Source organism: Protopterus annectens, chromosome 9.part0, assembly GCF_019279795.1.
Source record: "Protopterus annectens isolate FY-2018-M chromosome 9.part0, PAN1.0, whole genome shotgun sequence".
NCBI lineage: Eukaryota > Metazoa > Chordata > Ceratodontiformes > Protopteridae > Protopterus > Protopterus annectens.
In genome coordinates, this window is record NC_056743.1 from 1,909,040,926 (window position 1) to 1,909,065,170 (window position 24,245).

At 44.2% G+C, this 24,245-nt stretch overlaps 1 protein-coding gene across 1 annotated transcript in view; it reads left to right on the forward strand.

Moving 5' to 3' along the window:
- Window positions 1-24,245, forward strand: part of VAV1 (vav guanine nucleotide exchange factor 1) — a gene marked incomplete at its 3' end in the record, with an annotated part of 1,650,237 nt that overhangs the window by 648,965 nt on the left and 977,027 nt on the right.

Consider the following 24,245-nt stretch of genomic DNA (forward strand, 5'->3'; position numbering starts at 1 on the left):
AGCATGCAACACTAAGAGGGAATCACCCCCCCTACAGCACCATAGTAATACATGCTATAGGGCAGAAGCAAGGTTAAGGTTAGAGTTACGATAAGCATGCAACACTAAGAGGGAATCACCCAACCTACAGCACCATAGTAATACATGCTATAGGGCAGAAGCAAGGTTAAGGTTAGAGTTACGATAAGCATGCAACACTAAGAGGGAATCACCCCACTACAGCACCATAGTAATACATGCTATAGGGCAGAAGCAAGGTTAAGGTTAGAGTTACGATAAGCATGCAACACAAAGAGGGAATCACCCCCCTACAGCACCATAGTAATACATGCTATAGGGCAGAAGCAGGGTTAAGGTTAGAGTTACAATAAGCATGCAACACTAAGAGGGAATCACCCCCCCCTACAGCACCATAGTAAAACATGCTATAGGGCAGAAGCAGTGTTAAGGTTAGAGTTACGATAAGCATGCAACACTAAGAGGGAATCACCCCCCCTACAGCACCATAGTAATACATGCTATAGGGCAGAAGCAGGGGTAAGGTTAGAGTTACGATAAGCACGCAACACTAAGAGGGAATCACCCTCCTACAGCACCATAGTAATGCATGTTATAGGGCAGAAGCAGGGTTAAGGTTAGAGTTATGATAAGCACGCAACACTAAGAGAGAATCACCCCCCTACAGCACCATAGTAATGCATGTTATAGGGCAGAAGCAGGGTTAAGGTTAGAGTTACGATAAGCATGCAACACTAAGAGGGAATCACCCCCCTACAGCACCATAGTTCTACATGCTATAGGGCAGAAGCAAGGCTAAGGTTAGAGTTACGATAAGCATGCAACACTAAGAGGGAATCACCCCCCCTACAGCACCATAGTAATACATGCTATAGGGCAGAAGCAAGGTTAAGGTTAGAGTTACGATAAGCATGCAACACTAAGACGGAATCACCCCCCTACAGCACCATAGTAATACATGCTATAGGGCAGAAGCAGGGTTAAGGTTAGAGTTACGATAAGCATGCAACACTAAGAGGGAATCACCCCCCTACAGCACCATAGTAATACATGCTATAGGGCAAAAGCAGGGTTAAGGTTAGAGTTACGATAAGCATGCAACACTAAGAGGGAATCTCCCCCCTACAGCACCATAGTAACACATGCTATAGGGCAGAAGCAGGGTTAAGGTTAGAGTTACGATAAGCATGCAACACTAAGAGGGAATCACCCCCCCCTACAGCACCATAGTAATACATGCTATAGGGCAGAAGCAAGGTTAAGGTTAGAGTTACGATAAGCATGCAACACTAAGAGGGAATCACCCTCCTACAGCACCATAGTAATGCATGTTATAGGGCAGCAGCAGGGTTAAGGTTAGAGTTATGATAAGCACGCAACACTAAGAGGGAATCACCCCCCTACAGCACCATAGTAATGCATGTTATAGGGCAGAAGCAGGGTTAAGGTTAGAGTTACGATAAGCATGCAACACTAAGAGGGAATCACCCCCTACAGCACCATAGTAATACATGCTATAGGGCAGAAGCAGTGTTAAGGTTAGAGTTACGATAAGCATGCAACACTAAGAGGGAATCACCCCTACAGCACCATAGTAATACATGCTATAGGGCAGAAGCAGGGTTAAGGTTAGAGTTACGATAAGCATGCAACACTAAGAGACACTAAGAGGAATCACCCCTACAGCACCATAGTAATACATGCTATAGGGCAGAAGCAGGGTTAAGGTTGGAGTTACGATAAGCATGCAACACTAAGAGGAATCACCCCCTACAGCACCATAGTAATACATGCTATAGGGCAGAAGCAGTGTTAAGGTTAGAGTTACAATAAGCATGCAACACTAAGAGGGAATCACCCCCCCTACAGCACCATAGTAATACATGCTATAGGGCAGAAGCAAGGTTAAGGTTAGAGTTACGATAAGCATGCAACACTAAGAGGAATCACCCCTACAGCACCATAGTAATACATGCTATAGGGCAGAAGCAGGGTTAAGGTTAGAGTTACGATAAGCATGCAACACTAAGAGGGAATCAACCCCCTACAGCACCATAGTAATACATGCTATAGGGCAGAAGCAGGGTTAAGGTTAGAGTTACGATAAGCATGCAACACTAAGAGGAATCACCCCTACAGCACCATAGTAATACATGCTATAGGGCAGAAGCAGGGTTAAGGTTAGAGTTACGATAAGCATGCAACACTAAGAGGGAATTACCCCCTACAGCACCATAGTAATACATGCTATAGGGCAGAAGCAGGGTTAAGGTTAGAGTTACGATAAGCATGCAACACTAAGAGGGAATCACCCCTATACAGCACCATAGTAATACATGCTATAGGGCAGAAGCAGGGTTAAGGTTAGAGTTACAATAAGCATGCAACACTAAGAGGGAATCACCCCCCTACAGCACCATAGTAATACATGCTATAGGGCAGAAGCAGGATTAAGGTTAGAGTTACGATAAGCATGCAACACTAAGAGGGAATCAACCCCCTACAGCACCATAGTAATACATGCTATAGGGCAGAATCAGGGTTAAGGTTAGAGTTACGATAAGCATGCAACACTAAGAGGGAATCACCCCTACAGCACCATAGTAATACATGCTATAGTGCAGAAGCAGGGTTAAGGTTAGAGTTACGATAAGCATGCAACACTAAGAGGAATCACCCCCTACAGCACCATAGTAATACATGCTATAGGGCAGAAGCAGGGTTAAGGTTAGAGTTACGATAAGCATGCAACACTAAGAGGGAATCACCCCCTACAGCACCATAGTAATACATGCTATAGGGCAGAAGCAGGGTTAAGGTTAGAGTTACGATAAGCATGCAACACTAAGAGGGAATCACCCCTACAGCACCATAGTAATACATGCTATAGGGCAGAAGCAAGGTTAAGGTTAGAGTTACGATAAGCATGCAACACTAAGAGGATATCACCCCCTACAGCACCATAGTAATACATGCTATAGGGCAGAAGCAGGGTTAAGGTTAGAGTTACGATAAGCATGCAACACTAAGAGGGAATCACACCCCTACAGCACCATAGTAATACATGCTATAGGGCAGAAGCAGGGTTAAGGTTAGAGTTACGATAAGCATGCAACACTAAGAGGGAATCACCCCCCTACAGCACCATAGTAATACATGCTATAGGGCAGAAGCAGGGTTAAGGTTAGAGTTACGATAAGCATGCAACACTAAGAGCGAATCACCCCCCTACAGCACCATAGTAATACATGCTATAGGGCAAAAGCAGGGTTAAGGTTAGAGTTACGATAAGCATGCAACACTAAGAGGGAATCTCCCTCCTACTGCACCATAGTAACACATGCTATAGGGCAGAAGCAGGGTTGAGGTTAGAGTTATGATAAGCATGCAACACTAAGAGGGAATCACCCCCCCCCTACAGCACCATAGTAATACATGCTATAGGGCAGAAGCAAGGTTAAGGTTAGAGTTTCGATAAGTATGCAACACTAAGAGGGAATCACCCCCTACAGCACCATAGCAATACATGCTATAGGGCAAAAGCAGTGTTAAACTTAGAGTTACGATAAGCATGCCACACCAAGAGGGAATCACACCCCTACAGCACCATAGTAATACATGCTATAGGGCAGAAGCAGGGTTAAGGTTAGAGTTACGATAAGCATGCAACACTAAGAGGGAATCACCCCCTACAGCACCATAGTAATACATGCTATAGGGCAGAAGCAGGGTTAAGGTTAGAGTTACGATAAGCATGCAACACTAAGAGGGAATCACCCCTATACAGCACCATAGTAATACATGCTATAGGGCAGAAGCAGGGTTAAGGTTAGAGTTACGATAAGCATGCAACACTAAGAGGGAATCACCCCCTACAGCACCATAGTAATACATGCTATAGGGCAGAAGCAGGGTTAAGGTTAGAGTTACGATAAGCATGCAACACTAAGAGGGAATCACCCCTACAGCACCATAGTAATACATGCTATAGGGCAGAAGCAGGGTTAAGGTTAGAGTTACGATAAGCATGCAACACTAAGAGGGAATTACCCCCTACAGCACCATAGTAATACATGCTATAGGGCAGAAGCAGGGTTAAGGTTAGAGTTACGATAAGCATGCAACACTAAGAGGGAATCACCCCCCCTACAGCACCATAGTAATACATGCTATAGGGCAGAAGCAGGGTTAAGGTTAGAGTTACGATAAGCATGCAACACTAAGAGGAATCACCCCCTACAGCACCATAGTAATACATGCTATAGGGCAGAAGCAGGGTTAAGGTTAGAGTTACGATAAGCATGCAACACTAAGAGGAATCACCCCCCCTACAGCACCATAGTAATACATGCTATAGGGCAGAAGCAAGGTTAAGGTTAGAGTTACGATAAGCATGCAACACTAAGAGGGAATCACCCCCCCTACAGCACCATAGTAATACATGCTATAGGGCAGAAGCAAGGTTAAGGTTAGAGTTACGATAAGCATGCAACACTAAGAGGAATCACCCCTACAGCACCATAGTAATACATGCTATAGGGCAGAAGCAGGGTTAAGGTTAGAGTTACGATAAGCATGCAACACTAAGAGGGAATCACCCCCCTACAGCACCATAGTAATACATGCTATAGGGCAGAAGCAAGGTTAAGGTTAGAGTTACGATAAGCATGCAACACTAAGAGGGAATCACCCCTACAGCACCATAGTAATACATGCTATAGGGCAGAAGCAAGGTTAAGGTTAGAGTTACGATAAGCATGCAACACTAAGAGGGAATCACCCCCCCTACAGCACCATAGTAATACATGCTATAGGGCAGAAGCAAGGTTAAGGTTAGAGTTACGATAAGCATGCAACACTAAGAGGGAATCACCCCCCCTACAGCACCATAGTAATACATGCTATAGGGCAGAAGCAGGGTTAAGGTTAGAGTTACGATAAGCATGCAACACTAAGAGGGAATCACCCCCCCTACAGCACCATAGTAATACATGCTATAGGGCAGAAGCAGGGTTAAGGTTAGAGTTACGATAAGCATGCAACACTAAGAGGGAATCACCCCCCTACAGCACCATAGTAATACATGCTATAGGGCAGAAGCAGGGTTAAGGTTAGAGTTACGATAAGCACGCAACACTAAGAGGGAATCACCCTCCTACAGCACCATAGTAATGCATGTTATAGGGCAGAAGCAGGGTTAAGGTTAGAGTTATGATAAGCATGCAACACTAAGAGGGAATCACCCCCCTACAGCACCATAGTAATACATGCTATAGGGCAGAAGCAGGGTTAAGGTTAGAGTTACGATAAGCATGCAACACTAAGAGGGAATCACCCCCCCTACAGCACCATAGTAATACATGCTATAGGGCAGAAGCAAGGTTAAGGTTAGAGTTACGATAAGCATGCAACACTAAGAGGAATCACCCCCTTACAGCACCATAGTAATACATGCTATAGGGCAGAAGCAGGGTTAAGGTTGGAGTTACGATAAGCATGCAACACTAAGAGGGAATCACCCCTTTACAGCACCATAGTAATACATGCTATAGGGCAGAAGCAGGGTTAAGGTTAGAGTTACGATAAGCATGCAACACTAAGAGGGAATCACCCCCTACAGCACCATAGTAATACATGCTATAGGGCAGAAGCAGGGTTAAGGTTAGAGTTACGATAAGCATGCAACACTAAGAAGGAATCACCCCTACAGCACCATAGTAATACATGCTATAGGGCAGAAGCAGGGTTAAGGTTAGAGTTACGATAAGCATGCAACACTAAGAGGAATCACCCCTACAGCACCATAGTAATACATGCTATAGGGCAGAAGCAGGGTTAAGGTTAGAGTTACGATAAGCATGCAACACTAAGAGGAATCACCCCTACAGCACCATAGTAATACATGCTATAGGGCAGAAGCAGGGTTAAGGTTAGAGTTACGATAAGCATGCAACACTAAGAGGGAATCACCCCTACAGCACCATAGTAATACATGCTATAGGGCAGAAGCAGGGTTAAGGTTAGAGTTACGATAAGCATGCAACACTAAGAGGGAATTACCCCCTACAGCACCATAGTAATGCATGTTATAGGGCAGAAGCAGGGTTAAGGTTAGAGTTACGATAAGCATGCAACACTAAGAGGGAATCACCCCTATACAGCACCATAGTAATACATGCTATAGGGCAGAAGCAGGGTTAAGGTTAGAGTTACGATAAGCATGCAACACTAAGAGGGAATCACCCCCTACAGCACCATAGTAATACATGCTATAGGGCGGAAGCAGGGTTAAGGTTAGAGTTACGATAAGCATGCAACACTAAGAGGGAATCACCCCCTTACAGCACCATAGTAATACATGCTATAGGGCAGAAGCAGTGTTAAGCTGAGAGTTACGATAAGCATGCAACACTAAGAGGGAATCACCCCCTTACAGCACCATAGTAATACATGCTATAGGGCAGAAGCAGGGTTAAGGTTGGAGTTACGATAAGCATGCAACACTAAGAGGGAATCACACCCTTACAGCACCATAGTAATACATGCTATAGGGCAGAAGCAGCGTTAAGGTTAGAGTTACGATAACCATGCAACACTAAGAGGAATCACCCCCTACAGCACCATAGTAATACATGCTATAGGGCAGAAGCAAGGTTAACGTTAGAGTTACGATAACCATGCAACACTAAGAGGTTATCACCCCCCCTACAGCACCATAGTAATACATGCTATAGGGCAGAAGCAGGGTTAAGGTTAGAGTTACGATAAGCATGCAACACTAAGAGGGAATCACCCCTACAGCACCATAGTAATACATGCTATAGGGCAGAAGCAAGGTTAAGGTTAGAGTTACGATAAGCATGCAACACTAAGAGGGAATCACCCCCCTACAGCACCATAGTAACACATGCTATAGGGCAGAAGCAGGGTTAAGGTTAGAGTTACGATAAGCATGCAACACTAAGAGGGAATCACCCCCCTACAGCACCATAGTAATACATGCTATAGGGCAGAAGCAGGGTTAAGGTTAGAGTTACGATAAGCATGCAACACTAAGAGGGAACCACCCCCCTACAGCACCATAGTAATACATGCTATAGGGCAGAAGCAAGGTTAAGGTTAGAGTTACGATAAGCATGCAACACTAAGAGGGAATCACCCCCTACAGCACCATAGTAACACATGCTATAGGGCAGAAGCAGGGTTAAGGTTAGAGTTACGATAAGCATGCAACACTAAGAGGGAATCACCCCCCCTACAGCACCATAGTAATACATACTATAAGGCAGAAGCAGGGTTAAGGTTAGAGTTACGATAAGCATGCAACACTAAGAGGGAATCACCCCCCCTACAGCACCATAGTAATACATGCTACAGGGCAGAAGCAGGGTTAAGGTTAGAGTTACGATAAGCATGCAACACTAAGAGGGAGTCACCCCCCCTACAGCACCATAGTAATACATGCTATAGGGCAGAAGCAGGGTAAAGGTTAGAGTTACGATAAGCATGTAACACTAAGAGGGAATCACCCCCCCCTACAGCACCATAGTAATACATGCTATAGGGCAGAAGCAGGGTTAAGGTTAGAGTTACGATAAGCATGCAACACTAAGAGGGAATCACCCCCCCTACAGCACCATAGTAATACATGCTATAGGGCAGAAGCAAGGTTAAGGTTAGAGTTACGATAAGCATGCAACACTAAGAGGGAATCACCCCACTACAGCACCATAGTAATACATGCTATAGGGCAGAAGCAAGGTTAAGGTTAGAGTTACGATAACCATGCAACACTAAGAGGGAATCACCCCCCTACAGCACCATAGTAATACATGCTATAGGGCAGAAGCAGGGTTAAGGTTAGAGTTACAATAAGCATGCAACACTAAGAGGGAATCACCCCCCCCCTACAGCACCATAGTAATACATGCTATAGGGCAGAAGCAGTGTTAAGGTTAGAGTTACGATAAGCATGCAACACTAAGAGGGAATCACCCCCCCTACAGCACCATAGTAATACATGCTATAGGGCAGAAGCAGGGTTAAGGTTAGAGTTACGATAAGCATGCAACACTAAGAGGGAATCACCCTCCTACAGCACCATAGTAATGCATGTTATAGGGCAGAAGCAGGGTTAAGGTTAGAGTTATGATAAGCACGCAACACTAAGAGGGAATCACCCCCCTACAGCACCATAGTAATGCATGTTATAGGGCAGAAGCAGGGTTAAGGTTAGAGTTACGATAAGCATGCAACACTAAGAGGGAATCACCCCCCTACAGCACCATAGTAATACATGCTATAGGGCAGAAGCAAGGCTAAGGTTAGAGTTACGATAAGCATGCAACACTAAGAGGGAATCACCCCCCCTACAGCACCATAGTAATACATGCTATAGGGCAGAAGCAAGGTTAAGGTTAGAGTTACGATAAGCATGCAACACTAAGAGGGAATCACCCCCCTACAGCACCATAGTAATACATGCTATAGGGCAGAAGCAGGGTTAAGGTTAGAGTTACGATAAGCATGCAACACTAAGAGGGAATCTCCCCCCTACAGCACCATAGTAACACATGCTATAGGGCAGAAGCAGGGTTAAGGTTAGAGTTACGATAAGCATGCAACACTAAGAGGGAATCACCCCCCCTACAGCACCATAGTAATACATGCTATAGGGCAGAAGCAAGGTTAAGGTTAGAGTTACGATAAGCATGCAACACTAAGAGGGAATCACCCTCCTACAGCACCATAGTAATGCATGTTATAGGGCAGAAGCAGGGTTAAGGTTAGAGTTATGATAAGCATGCAACACTAAGAGGGAATCACCCCTTTACAGCACCATAGTAATACATGCTATAGGGCAGAAGCAGTGTTAAGGTTAGAGTTACGATAAGCATGCAACACTAAGAGGGAATCACCCCCCCCTACAGCACCATAGTAATACATGCTATAGGGCAGAAGCAGGGTTAAGGTTAGAGTTACGATAAGCATGCAACACTAAGAGGGAATCACCCCCTTACAGCACCATAGTAATACATGCTATAGGGCAGAAGCAGGGTTAAGGTTAGAGTTACGATAAGCATGCAACACTAAGAGGGAATCACCCCCCCTACAGCACCATAGTAATACATGCTATAGGGCAGAAGCAAGGTTAAGGTTAGAGTTACGATAACCATGCAACACTAAGAGGGAATCACCCCCCCTACAGCACCATAGTAATACATGCTATAGGGCAGAAGCAGGGTTAAGGTTAGAGTTACGATAAGCATGCAACACTAAGAGGGAATCACCCCCCTACAGCACCATAGTAACACATGCTATAGGGCAGAAGCAGGGTTAAGGTTAGAGTTACGATAAGCATGCAACACTAAGGGGGAATCACCCCCTCTACAGCACCATAGTAATACATACTATAAGGCAGAAGCAGGGTTAAGGTTAGAGTTACGATAAGCATGCAACACTAAGAGGGAATCACCCCCCCTACAGCACCATAGTAATACATGCTACAGGGCAGAAGCAGTGTTAAGGTTAGAGTTACGATAAGCATGCAACACTAAGAGGGAGTCACCCCCCCTACAGCACCATAGTAATACATGCTATAGGGCAGAAGCAGGGTTAAGGTTAGAGTTACGATAAGCATGTAACACTAAGAGGGAATCACCCCCCCCTACAGCACCATAGTAATACATGCTATAGGGCAGAAGCAGGGTTAAGGTTAGAGTTACGATAAGCATGCAACACTAAGAGGGAGTCACCCCCCCCCTACAGCACCATAGTAATACATGCTATAGGGCAGAAGCAAGGTTAAGGTTAGAGTTACGATAAGCATGCAACACTAAGAGGGAATCACCCCCCTACAGCACCATAGTAACACATGCTATAGGGCAGAAGCAAGGTTAAGGTTAGAGTTAGCATGAATTACTAAGATGTGAAGGAAGGATTCACCCCATGTATCACCTACTCATGAAAGCCAGTCCTAATCCAAGCTCTGCTGCCTGCCCATAACCCTAACCCTACACCTGATCTTAAAAACATTTCCATAACATTTCCAATATACAAGACAGGCTCAGACACACTCACGCACGCATCATTTTGTACACAGAAGCAACAATAGCCTTAACCACTTACCTGATCTTTACTCTAAAACTTAGCCACAAACACACACTCACACACACACACACACACACACACACACACACACACACACACACACACACACACACACAAACACACTTTTTACAAGGTTTCTATTTATGGAGCTTTACTCCTGGGTGTCTACTGAAAAATGATTCTGTTACCCAGTCAGACCTTCCAGTAAACAAAGGCAATAAATAAATAAATACATGCCCCCTTACCTGTTTTGATAAAATAAGCATACCACAAAATGGGTGTTCAATAAAATGAATGCTCACATCTGTAAGCTGTAGTTTATTCTCTCAAAAAAATGAACATTAGATAAAATGAACAGAACACATACAGACACACACACACACACACACACACACACAAACACATATGTATATATATATATATATATATATATATATATATATATATATATATATATATAGGTTCATAGGTTCATAGGTTCATACTAGGCTAGCTGCCCTAGGGCATTTATAAGCCTAGCCAGAGTGCGTTTGGCTTTTGCCACCCATTTTAAATTAATTTTGCTATGCCCTTTTTCGAGGTTAGTATACTGTGCCTCTGTCTAACAGTGACACAGAAGTGATACCCGGGGTAAACCTACGATCTCCCATCCACTCATCAAGATTTCTCTTGAAGAGAGTCAATGAGGGACTCTGCCTAACCTGGACTGGGATTTTATTCTAGAGTGAAGGGAGCCTCTGGGTTATGAATCTGTCCCTCCAGCATGTCCAATTTATTTCAGTGCTGAGGTTCAAGTCTCTTGAGCACGTAGCTCGATGGGATTTGGATTTTCTGAGGTGCAGCATGTCCATTAATTCCGGGTTGGATATGGCTTTATACGTCAGGCACAGATCGCCTCTGAGCAGGCGGTATGCCACTGAGTAGAGCTGGAGTTTCTTTAACCGGGCAGCATATGGCATCTGTTTGAGCCCTTTGATCCGCTTGGTGAGGTACTTTTGGGGTCTTTCCAGTTGCTGCAGGTGTCTGGTATGGTACATCCCAAAAGGGGCATTGTACTCAATTATGGGCCTGATGAGGGATGAGTAAAGAGGCACGATGTCCTCCCCTGATCTAGATGTGAATCCCTTCATGATTAGGTGGGTTATATAAAATGTTTTTCTAACCACTTTGGCCACGTGGTTGTCAAATGAGAGATTGCTATCAACTTGGGTCCCCAGGTCCCTAATTACTTCTTCTGTACTTAATGGATTACCACCTATGTGGTAATTTGTGGGCACTTTGTTTTTGCCAAAGGGGATGACTATACACTTTTTGGTGTTTAGCTTGAGGCCATGATTCTGGCACCAGTTGTCTGTTTCTATGAGGCCCTTTTGGTGGATGCTTGTGTCGGCTGGAGAGTTGATTATGGCGCCCAGTTTGCAGTCATCTGCGAACTTGGTCAGCCACAGTCCTTCCGTGTTGGCCTGTACCTCAGAGAATATATATACCAAACAAGAGAGGTCCCAGGACTGAGCCTTGTGGGACGCCACTTGTAACTGGTTTGGAGTCTGACATGGCTCCAGCAATTCTAACCATGTGGGTTCTGTCCTTGAGCCAGTTTGCAACCCTTCTAGTGACATAGGGGTTTATATTTAAGCTGGTGAGCTTATCTATAATGCCCGAGTGGGGTATTGTATCGAAGGCTTTTGCAAGGTCCAGGTAGGCTGTATGGACCACCTTCCCCTCGTCAATGGCCTTGGTGACTGTTTCAAAGAAATCGACCAGGTTTAAGAGGCAGGATCTGCCCTTAACAAAGCCAAACTGGGTAGGATCCAGTGTCTGTAGGTCCCCAATATCTTTATTTATGAGGTCCATGATGATCCTTTCCATAGCTTTGCAGACCAAGCTCGTCAGGCTTATGGGGCGATAGTTTCCAGGATCCGTTGAGGCATCACCTTTGTGGAGAGGGACCACTGTTGCTGTACACCACTCTTTGGGTACATATCCTGTAGTAAGGCTGAGACTGAACAGTAGTTTTATGTTTGGGTTTAGCTCTTCTTGGAGTTCATGTAGGACACAGCCGGGACACCGTCTGGTCCCATTGATGCTGTGTTTTTGCTTTGGAGAGGGCTCTTACCTGAACATCTGAGATGCCAGGGGGGCAGCACTCTGCTGGGATAAATATTTGCCCTTTTGGTGGGGGGGGTTTTGCACTGAACCTGTCAGCTAGGATGTTGGCAATGTGTGTGGGTTGGGTGTATTTTTTGTCATTTTGGACTAATTCTGAGCATATCTGGGAATTCCACCCAGGTTCCTAACATAACTAAAGAAAGCCTTGTGATTATCCTTAGTGTCCTGTGCAATTTTTCTCTCGAAGCTGGCCTTAGACGATTTTATGAGTGCCCGTAGTTTTTTGCTAATACTGATCAGAGATGCCTTCCCTTTTTGGGATTTTGCTCTATCATGTAGTAGCTTCCTCCTTGTATTGTATAGTTTGTTTATGGCTGGGGTCCACCAGACAGGACGTCTGCCTTTGGAGGATTGGGTCTTGGTTTTATTTGGGATTGCATGATGCATGCATTCCTGAAGGTGTTCATAGAAGGCATTTATAAAGGATTCTGCGGTCTGGGCCGTATTTTCCACAGGCCTGGGGGCTTTGAAGGATTCCACCTCAGTTTTGAGGAGTGTGAAATTTGCTTTAGAGAAGTTTTTCAATGTGGTTTTCTGGGCAGATGGTGGGGTTGGGATGTGAATATCCAGTGAGATTAGTTTATGGTCCGATCTTACCAGTGAGGGATACACTTCTGGTCTGGAGCATAGAGTCCCCATGTTGGTGATGATCAGGTCCAGTATGTTTTCCCCTCTTGTGGTTGTGGTAACAAGTTGTTCCATAGCGTTTGAGTTTATAAATTCTAGGAACCTTTGGGCTAGGGTGTTGGAGCTAGAGTAATGCTCCCAGTCTATGTTTGGGTAGTTGAAGTGGCCCAATATAATGGTGTTTGGAGAGACCTCTATATTTTCCAGTGTTCTCAGGAAGGCTGAGTGGGGTTCCTGGGTTTGGGAGGGTGGTGTGTAGCAGGCTATAAACTGGAAGTTTATATATAGAGAGAGAGAAATCACATACACACCCATATATGTATATAGAGAGAGATAGAGACAGATATCACATGTGGACACATGTATTTTATATATATAATGTTCATGACCAAGATCAAAATGCAAATATGAGTTTATGACAAAAGATTACTTCTGCATGCTAACCCTACTCCTTTCCCTGCTCTCCGAACCCCGATCAATACCTTACCTTAGAAACCCCTTTCATAACACACCACTGCATAAGACACACAGACACACACCACAGACATCAGCACATGCACACTGCTCAAAATACATCCCCTTTCTTAGCCCTTAGCCTAACCTAATCATTTGCACCCACTACTAACCCATCATAAACCCCACCAAACACATAGTACAGTTAACATCTGTTCCCTACCCTATCCCTACTCTAACTCTAACCAGCTACCATTTTAACGCACACTTCCATTCCCTAATATAGAAAGTGTGCAAACAAATGTACACCCACCTGAATCCAGCTTTCTCCATTTGTCACCAGCATCACCATTACCAACAAAGCTGTCCACTGGCTAAACATTAATATATATATATATATATATATATATATATATATATATATATATATATATATATATATATGGGTCTACTTCTAATGCCCGAACTTCCGATTCACCGACAGGGAAATGACCGACGCCAGAAACCCGACAACACACAAACCCGACAACGCGAAACACCGAACACCATAACACCGACACTACCGTCAACAACACAGTACACTACAACACATATCCACTAGCCCTAACCCAAACCCTAACCCTAAGGTCCGACACTACCGCACACACTCCCTACCTGCACCCTAACCCTAACTCACTTACACACCCCAAACCCCAAGCTCGACACTGCACACACTCCCTACCTGCACCCTAACCCTAACTCACTTACACACCCCAAACCCCAAGCTCGACACTACCGACACACTCCCTACCTGCACCCTAACCCTAACTCACTTACACACCCCAAACCCCAAGCTCCGACACTACACACTCCCTACCTGCACCCTAACCCTAACTCACTTACACACCCCAAACCCCAAGCTCCGACACTACCGACACTCACCTATCACACACCTAACCCTACATCCCTGAGTATTCAACACTTACCTGTCCGCTCCTACTCCTACATCCCTCACTATCGCATACTTACCAGGTCGCTTACACATTCCCTTGTCGGTCTTCCGTCTGTCGGGATCCGAGCGTGTCGGTCAACTGCGTTGTCGGGTTTCTGGCGTCGGTCATTTCCCTGTCGGTGAATCGGAAGTTCGGGCATTAGAAGTAGACCCATATATATATATGTGTGTGTGTGTGTGTGTGTGTATGTGTGTGTGTGTGTGTGTGTGTGTGTGTGTGTGTGTGTGTGTGTGTGTGTGTGTGCTTACTCTCCTGGAGTAGCTTCACATTGACAGTAAGGATGTATCCAGTATGCAAGATGGAAGAGCAGTTCAGCTAAGCCACTTGGCTTGAGGTCCAAAATCTACTACTCAGAAGGAGGGCAGACTAGAAATGCTGTTGGAATTGTGATGAGAGAGAAGCTTCATAGGTTCATAGGTTCATAGGTTCATACTAGGCTATCTGCCCTAGGGCATTTATAAGCCTAGCCAGAGTGTGTTTGGCTTTCGCCACCCATTTTAAATTAATTTTGCTATGCCTTTTTGAGAAAGTTAGTATACTGTGCCTCTGTCTAACAGTGACACAGAAGTGATAGCCAGGGTAAACCTACAATCTCCCATCCACTCATCAAGATTCCTCTTGAAGAGAGTCAATGTGGGACTCTGCCTAACCTGGACTGGGATTTTATTCCAGAGTGAAGGGAGCCTCTGGGTTATGAATCTGTCCCTCCAGCATGTCCTATTTATTTCAGTGCTGAGGTTCAAGTCTCTTGAGTGCATAGCTCGATGGGATTTGGATTTTCTGAGGTGCAGCATGTCCATTAATTCCGGGTTGGACATGGCTTTATACGTCAGGCACAGATCGCCTCTGAGCAGGCGGTATGCCACTGAGTAGAGCTGGAGTTTCTGTAACCGGGCAGCATATGGCATCTGTTTGAGCCCTTTGATCCTCTTGGTGAGGTACTTTTGGGGTCTTTCCAGTTGCTGCAGGTGTCTGGTAAGGTACATCCCAAAAGGGGCATTGTACTCAATTATGGGCCTGATGAGGGATCAGTAAAGAGGTACGATGACCTCCCCTGATCTAGATGTGAATCCCTTCATGATTAGGTGGGCTATATAAAATGTTTTTCTAACCACTTTGGCCACGTGGTTGTCAAATGAGAGATTGCTATCAACTTGGGTCCCCAGGTCCCTAATGACTTCTTCTGTACTTAATGGATTACCACCTATGTGGTAATTTGTGGGCACTTTGTTTTTGCCAAAGGGGATGACTAAAAACTTTTGGCGTTTAGCTTGAGGCCATGGCTTTGGCACCAGTTGTCTGTTTCTATGAGGCCCTTTTGGAGGATGCTTGTGTCGGCTGGAGAGTTGATTATGGCGCCCAGTTTGCAGTCATCTGCGAACTTGGTCAGCCACAGTCCTTCCGTGTTGGCCTGTACCGCCGAGAAATATATACCGAACAAGAGAGGTCCCAGGACTGAGCCTTGTGGGACGCCACTTGTAACTGGTTTGGAGTCTGACATGGCTCCAGCAATTCTAACCATGTGGGTTCTGTCCTTGAGCCAGTTTGCAACCCATCTAGTGACATAGGGGTTTATATTTAAGCTGGTGAGCTTATCTATAATGCCCGAGTGGGGTATTGTATCGAAGGCTTTTGCGAGGTCCAGGTAGGCTGTGTGGACCACCTTCCCCTCGTCAATGGCCTTGGTGACTGTTTCAAAGAAATTGACCAGGTTTAAGAGGCAGGATCTGCCCTTAACAAAGCCAAACTGGGTAGGGTCCAGTGTCTGTAGGTCCCCAATATCTTTATTTATGAGGTTCATGATGATCCTTTCCATAGCTTTGCAGAGCAAGCTAGTCAAGCTTATGGGGTGATAGTTTCCAGGATCCGTTGAGGCACCACCTTTGTGGAGAGGGACCACTGTTGCTGTACGCCACTCTTTGGGTACATATCCTGTAGTAAGGCTAAGATTGAACAGTAGTTTTATGTTTGGGTTTAGCTCTTCTTGGAGTTCATGTAGGACGCAGCCTGGGACGTCATCTGGTCCCATTGATGCTGTGTTTTTTGCTTTGGAGAGGGCGGCTCTTACCAGAGCATCTGAGATGTCAGGGGGGCAGCACTCTGTTGGGATAGATATTTGACCTTTTGGTGGGGGGGGGGGTTTGCACTGAACCTGTCAGCTAGGATGTTGGCAATGTCTGTGGGCTTGGTGTATTTTTTGTCATTTTGGACTAATTCTGAGCATATCTGGGAATTCCCACCCAGGTTCCTAACATAAGTAAAGAAAGCCTTGTGATTATCCTTAGTGTCCTGTGCAATTTTTCTCTCGAAGCTGGCCTTAGACGATTTTATGAGTGCCCATAGATTTTTGCTAATACTGATCAGAGATGCCTTCCCTTTTTGGGATTTTGCTCTATCATGTAGTAGCTTCCTCCTTCTATTGTATAGTTTGTTTATGGCTGGGGTCCACCAGACAGGACGTCTGCCTTTGGAGGATTGGGTCTTGGTTTTATTTGGGATTGCATAATCCATGCATTCCTGAAGGGGTTCATAGAATGCGTTTATAAAGGATTCTGCGGTCTGGGCCGTATTTTCCACAGGCCCGGGGGCTTTGAAGGATTTTGCCTTGGTTTTGAGGCGTGTGAAATTTGCTTTAGAGAAGTTTTTCACTGTGGTTTTCTGGGCAGGGGGTGGGGTCGGGATGTGAATATACAGTGAGATTAGTTTATGTTCTGATCTTACCAGTGAGGGATACACTTCTGGTCTGGAGCATAGTATCCCCATGTTGGTGATGATCAGGTCCAGTATGTTTTCCCCTCTTGTGGGAGTGGTAACAAGTTGTTCCATAGCATTTGAGTTTATAAATTCTAGGAACCTTTGGGCTAGAGTGTTGGAGCTAGAGTAATGCTCCCAGTCTATGTTTGGGTAGTTGAAGTCGCCCAATATAATGGTGTTTGGAGAGACCTTCATATTTTCCAGTATTCTCAGGAAGGCCAAGTGGGGTTCCTGTGTTTGGGAGGGTGGTCTGTAGCAGGCTATAAACTGGAAGGCAGTTTTACCCACAGTTAGTTGCACATGGATAGTCTCTGATGCTTCGTGCTGTGCCACCAACCTGGAGGTGTGGGTATCTTTGACGAATATTGATACCCCCTCTCTTTTTGTGGTTCAGTCCAAGTTTTGGGGCCGAAAAGCATGGTATGAGGTATAACCTGGTAGTGCTGGGGTGCTCTCGGGAGCCTTGAACCAGGTTTCTGTTACTGCACAGAAGACAGTGAAGGATGTCATCAGAATTAGTGACAGACTCATGGCAATCAGTCTCCAGTGTAAAGATATGGACGTATTCATAATCTCAGCCTATGCCCCACAACAAGGTTGTAATAGTGAGGATAAAACTGCATTCAGACAGTAGTTGCAGGATCTGCTACATAAACAGGACGACCTGAATAGGTGTTAATGGGTGACTTGAATGCCCATATCAGGACAGACAGAAAAGGAGATGAGGACTGCCTCAGTCCACATAGGCGGGGCAATGGGAATAAAGATGGAGAGGCCACTCTAGACATCTGTCTGGCAAATGATTTGAAAGTGGCCAACACATGCTTTAGCAAGACAGACAGTCACAGGACCACATACAGGAATGGCCAACATGCAACTCCAGTCAACATCTTCCTAGTAAGGATAGGATAGTGGTATAAAATCAGCGATTGCAAAGTCATCCCCAGTGAAATGGCCAGCCTACAGCATAAACCACTGGTTGCCACAATCATCTGCAAGCAGTGGTCAGAGAAGGCTCTAAGGTCAATAGAGACCAGGCTGAAAACTTGGAAGTTGACTAGAGAGAAACCACAACAATTCAAGGAATTACTCAGGGCTCTAGCAACTCAAGAAGAAGAAGAGGAAATATGTGGAATTGAAGAAGAAAGGCAGTGCCTCAAAACAGTATGTGTGAGGACTACAGGACAGATATGTGGACAAGCCCTGCATGGAAATAAGATACATAAGGAAAGCTGGTAGAGGACCGAAGACGTCTAGGAAGTCATCAAAAGAAAATGGGAAGGAATATAGGAAAACGTGTAAAACGTGGGAGATAGAAAGGGAAAAGCAGGCTAGGAAGGAATACTGGCTGGATAACAAAGAAGCTAAGAAAAGAGTTGCAAAAGCAAAGAGCAAGGCATCAGGCACACACTACCAGCTTCTGGAAAGTGACTCAGTAGATGGCACAAAGAAATGCTATCAAGTTTCAAGGCAAAGACAGAAAGATAAAGATAGACACCCTTCATAAGGGATGCCAGCAACAACTTGCTCACCAGTCCACAGCACATCAAACACAAATGGAAGAAGCATTTCCAGCAGTTTCTAAATAAAGAAACTGCACTGACCAGATACAGTCTTCAGTGAGAGAAGAGGAGGAGGCTACCACAGAAGAAGTAAGAACAGCACTAAAGCCAATGAAGTGGGCAGCAGGCTCAGATGAGACCACAGCAGGTATGATCAAGATGTTGGGTGAGATGGGGAGAAATAGCTCCTGAGGTTACTCAGAGCTGTAAGAAGAGAAAGGCATATCCCAGATGCTTGGAGAATAAGCATACTCGTGCCAGGGTACAAGAACAAAGGGGACATTCACAACAGTGGGCAGTACAGAGGTATCAAACTCCTGTCACACTGCATAAAAGTTCTGGAGCGGTGATTGATAAATAAGTACACGAGAGTTGTAGATAGTAAGATGGTACAGCAGCAGTTTGGATTCAGATCAGGATGCAGCATGACTGACAAGATGTTTGCAGTGAGAGAGATCGTTGAGAAGAAGCTAGAGGTGAGGAAAGAGTCCAGCTCAGAAATTCCTAGACTTGGAGAAAGCTTATGACACGGTCCCAAGAAAGCTGTATTGGGCAGTACAATGGTGGTTTAAAGTCCCAGAAACACAGGTAGAATTAGTGCAGGCTATGTACAAGGACCCAATGACTCAAGTACGAACAGTGTTCAGTCTCACAGAGGGGTTCCCAGTGGGAGTGGGTGAACACCAGGGTTCAGCTCTGAGCCCACTGCTGTTCATACTGATGATGGACTACATTAGTAAACAGGTCAGAGGGTACAGATCAACAAAGCTGCTGTATGCAGATGATGTGGCAGTACAGGCAGACTCTGAACAAGAACTTCAGCAAGGGGTAGGGAAATGGAATGCAAAACTGGAGGCACATGGGATGAAACTAAGTAAAGTTTAAGAAAGTGGTAATGGCAGCAAACTGGGGGAAATCAGAAGATGCTGAGAATTGAGATACATGGAAAAATAGTGAAACATGTCAACAGCTTCAAGTAGCTGGGAAGGGTGATTGAGAAAAAGAGAAGTTTGAATGAGGAGGTCAAAGCTCGAATCATAGGGGAGGGGCTGCAGCCAACTGGAACAGAGTGTCAGGTTTAGTGTATGACAGAAGAATGTCAAAGAAGCTGAAAAGTAAGGTGTACAAAACAATGGTGTGACCAGTACTACTGTGTGGTACAGAAACATATGCAGTAATGGCAGAGCAGACGAGAAAGCTAGAGGTGGTGGAGATGAAGTATCTGAGATGGGTGGTAGGGTGCACATTGTGGAACAGATGAAGAAATGAGGACATAAGAGCAGAAGGCAAAGTAGCTCCAATTGCAGAAAAGATCAAAGAGAACAGATTATGGTGGTTCAGACGTGCAGAAAAGCAGAAGACAGTCTGGTGAAGAAGATTTGGGACAGGCAGTAAGAAGACAAGACGAAATGAGGGAATCCGTAAAGAGGTGAATGCATTGTGTGACAGAAAACCTGTGACAATCAATCAATAGTGTTAAGAAAAGTAGGAGAGAGCGAGAGATGATGACAGTCGACACAGCACAGTGACCTCACGTAATACCTGGGAAAAGAAAAATTATCTATTACAAAATTATACAACTACATAAACAGCCATAGAACAAATGCTCAAAAAGATATAGTCTTCTTCCCAATTTTTCATATGACAACACATAGGAGTTCCGTAATTAATAAAGTTAACTTTAATTCTTCAAAAGAGTTTTCCAATACAGATGATGATGACTACGGTGAATTCAGAGTACGTGCTGAGGATGAATATGGAACCTACATGACGGTGAGATGTTTGTACAGTGCAAGACAAGGGCTTTGTTAGGAGTTGCCATTTATTTGTTCCACCCCTGCTTCAGGTGTGAGAAGTCCAGCTATGTCACAGTCAGAGATGGGTGACTTCTAGTGACAAAAGACATATCATTCTAGTAGGTGGTTTGGCACTTTAAGTATCTTGGCAGTAAGCAAGCTTAACACTTACAAAAATGAATTCAATGTTCTGTGGTGTCCATAGTTTAGGAAACCTCCATACTGTTCCCTTCTGTTGAAGTTTGTCTTTGAATAGGTTAAGGCATTTGTAGAGTTTACCTTTTTATTTATTTATTTTACATTTGCTTACTGGGAAAGTCCAACTTGGAATGAGCCAATTTTCAGCAGAAGCCCGGGAAGAAACACTCCAGATGTATGTCTTTGCAATGTGGGAGGAAACTGGACCACCCAGAGGAAACCCACACAAATGCAGGGAGGATATGCAGACTCCACACAGAAGGCACCTCAACTGAGAATCGAATTGGAGAACCTCTTTATAGATTTATAGATTTATAGATTAGTACTAGGCTAACTGCCTTGTGAGACTCGAACCCTGCACCTTGTGTTTGTAAGACAAGCACCTTAACCATTAGGCCGCCCTCCCAACCCTCAGAGTACGTGCTGAGGATGAATATGGAACCTACATGATGGTGAGATGTTTGTACAGTGCAAGACAAGGGCTTTGTTAGGAGTTGCTGTGAGGTGCCAATGCTCTCACTGCATCACTGCGCTATCCAAATACCTTTCTTCTTAAATGCAGCAGTGGGGAAGGATAATTAGGAAAACAAATGAATCGATAATCTGTTACAGAATGCAGCTGTTCTCATTGTAGGCTTCTAACAAGAGTGTGGCTTAAATTAAGACAGGTCAGAAAAGAAGATTTAGAATATTTGTTTTATTTATTTAATTAACTATCCTTTGTGTTGACTGAGTAAGTCCCATTAGTTTAGCAGCCTCTTTTCAGGAGACACAGGACATCCACCTATGTTACCACCAACTAAAGCAGATGGGTGCTTGGTTTAACATCTTATCAGATGTGCAGCATCCTTTATTGCTGCACTGTAATGTCAGCAAGTTGAAAATTAAATCTGGAAAATTCATCTGATGTGGAAATAGAATACACTGTCTTCTGCTCTTCCAGCACTTAAGCCAAGTGCACTGCTGTTGAGCCACTGACACTGCAATGAAATTAATAGGTGGAAGCAGTGATTAAACAAAAACAGATACATTAAAGGTCACTAAAGGCATTCATCATAGTAATGGCACAATAAAGTGAATAGGTGGAGGCAGTGATTAAACAAAAACAGATACATTAGTGGTCGCTAAAGGCATTCGTCATAGTAATACCATATAAAGGCTTCTCAAGCAGGACCCTTGCCAGAAGGGATGCAATCCATTTATGGAATGTTTCCTGGTAGACATTCAAGTGGTTTGATGCTTGTCTACAAATGCATGAAAGTCTATAGTGCCATATCCAGAGGGCTGAAATCATTTCATGCTGTCTCACTGAGAAGTACGATTTTACGTCACTGTTAGTGCTTCAGTGTGTCTGTGAGAGCATAGTCTGGTTACTCTGATATTATATCCAAGGGAAATGAATTTGGATCCACAAACAGGTATGCCTTCTTCCATAGCATCTCTGTAAACAGTGCACAATATGCCACTGCAGTAAAATCACTCTTATGATGCTCTAAATTGCTCTTAAGTAAGAAGATTTTTCTTTTTCTGTATGTTTAGGTGCTGTTTTATTTAGCACCCCTCCTCCAAATTCTATAACTAACTCCATGTTTGCTGCACCTTGGGACAAAATAGATAACTTCCATCTCGATGACCTGTGTTTCACCCAGAATTCAGTGAAATAAACCATTTTACTGAAATTCTTTTCAGCAGCTGAGCACCTTCCATTGTAATTTGCTGAAAGATTATCAGGAATAAAATATTAAGAAAAAATACATAAAAAAAAAGATTGACTGCTACCCTTGTTTTCCAAACTGAATAGTTTTTCCTTTTTAGAAAATGTGGAGATTTCCTATGTGGCTATTGCATATATGATATCAAATAGTTCATAATAGGATATTTGCAGTAATAAACAAAGGTCACAAAGCTGACCTCATTTTGCAAACCCTGGGCTTCTGACAGTCATGCAGGTGACCGGGTTTAAGTAATGTCAGAGTCACTGGAGGGCCAATCGAGAGGATAGTCTAGAGTGGCCAGAGGACAGGCTACTGCTGGACATAAGGGATATAGCCAGCAATGTTCAAAAACTTCGAGGAGGACAACAAAAATCCTTCACTGCCTACATGGGATGGTCATGCATATGTAGTGATCATGCCACATGGGCCTTCCAGTTCACAGCAGTGTTAGAGGAAATCCATGCTGGCCAATAAAATGACATATTTTGTAAAGCCCTAAGCTCCTTCCTACCTGCTTATTATTGATGGTTCAATTTCCCACTACTCAGACATGGAGACCTACCCAGTGCCAGATGGCATATTGGTCAGTTGTGATGTGCTGTCACTGAATACAGAGGAGCACCTGAACATGGCAGGTTGTCACTGGTTGGGTAAGAAGTAAAACTTAATTAATGAAGACTATCTAGGACAGTCAGGATGTTTGAATACTTTTGGACTTCAGGTAGGTGACATTGTATGTAGAGGACTGGATTAGTGTTTATCAGTTGAGAAGTAAAGAACAGAATTGTTGTCAGAGTGTGCCAGGAAGACATGTTTAACCATCACTGACCATATCAGACGTTACAGAATAATGGGATAGTTTCTGGGTGTAGGGTGAGGCTCACAAACATCAGACTCTTGTGAAATGTGCTGGGGGTGCAGAAATTATACATCTAATAGTTGGTGAGCTAGGCTTCAGGTACTGTTTTCTTCTAAGGAGACCAATTTAATAGTTGTTTCAGTTACTGAAGTCATATATAGGTGCTTCCTTTAGATCCTAACATTCTGAGTGCAGGAAGTCGTCAGTATAGTGAATGTACATCAAGGGACTGTACTTCTTAATAAACCAAAAGACACCAAAAAGCTCCAAAAAAGACAACAAACATAGATTTATAGGTTCATAGGTCGGTACTGGGCTATCGGCCCTAGGGCCTATACAAGCCTAGCCATAACATTTTCATTTTACCTGAATTGATTTAATCAGAATCATCAATAAATCTATGTTTGTTGTCTTTCTTGGACCTTTTTGGTGTCTTTTGGTCTATTTGCAGTCTGTAGCACCAGTTTTGTTGTTGTTTCATCCTAATGACTGTATTTGTTCCTTCTGCACAGCCGAACAAACTGCAGGCAGCAATGAAAGCAAAAACAAAGCAATTGTACAGGTATCCAGCAGGTGAAAGCTTTCATTGTACAAGTATCCAGCAGGTAAAAGCTTTCATTGTACAGGTATCCGGCAGGTGAAAGCTTTCATTGTACAGGTATCTGGCAGGTAAAAGCTTTCATTGTACAGGTATCCGGCAGGTGAAAGCTTTCATTGTACAGGTATCTGGCAGGTAAAAGCTTTCATTGTACAGGTATCCAGCAGGTAAAAGCTTTCATTGTACAGGTATCCGGCAGGTAAAAGCTTTCATTGTACAGGTATCCGGCAGGTAAAAGCTTTCATTGTACAGGTATCCGGCAGGTAAAAGCTTTCATTGTATAGGTATCCAGCAGGTAAAAGCTTTCATTGTACATGTATCCGGCAGGTGAAAGCTTTCATTGTACAGGTATCTGGCAGGTAAAAGCTTTCATTGTACAGGTATCCGGCAGGTA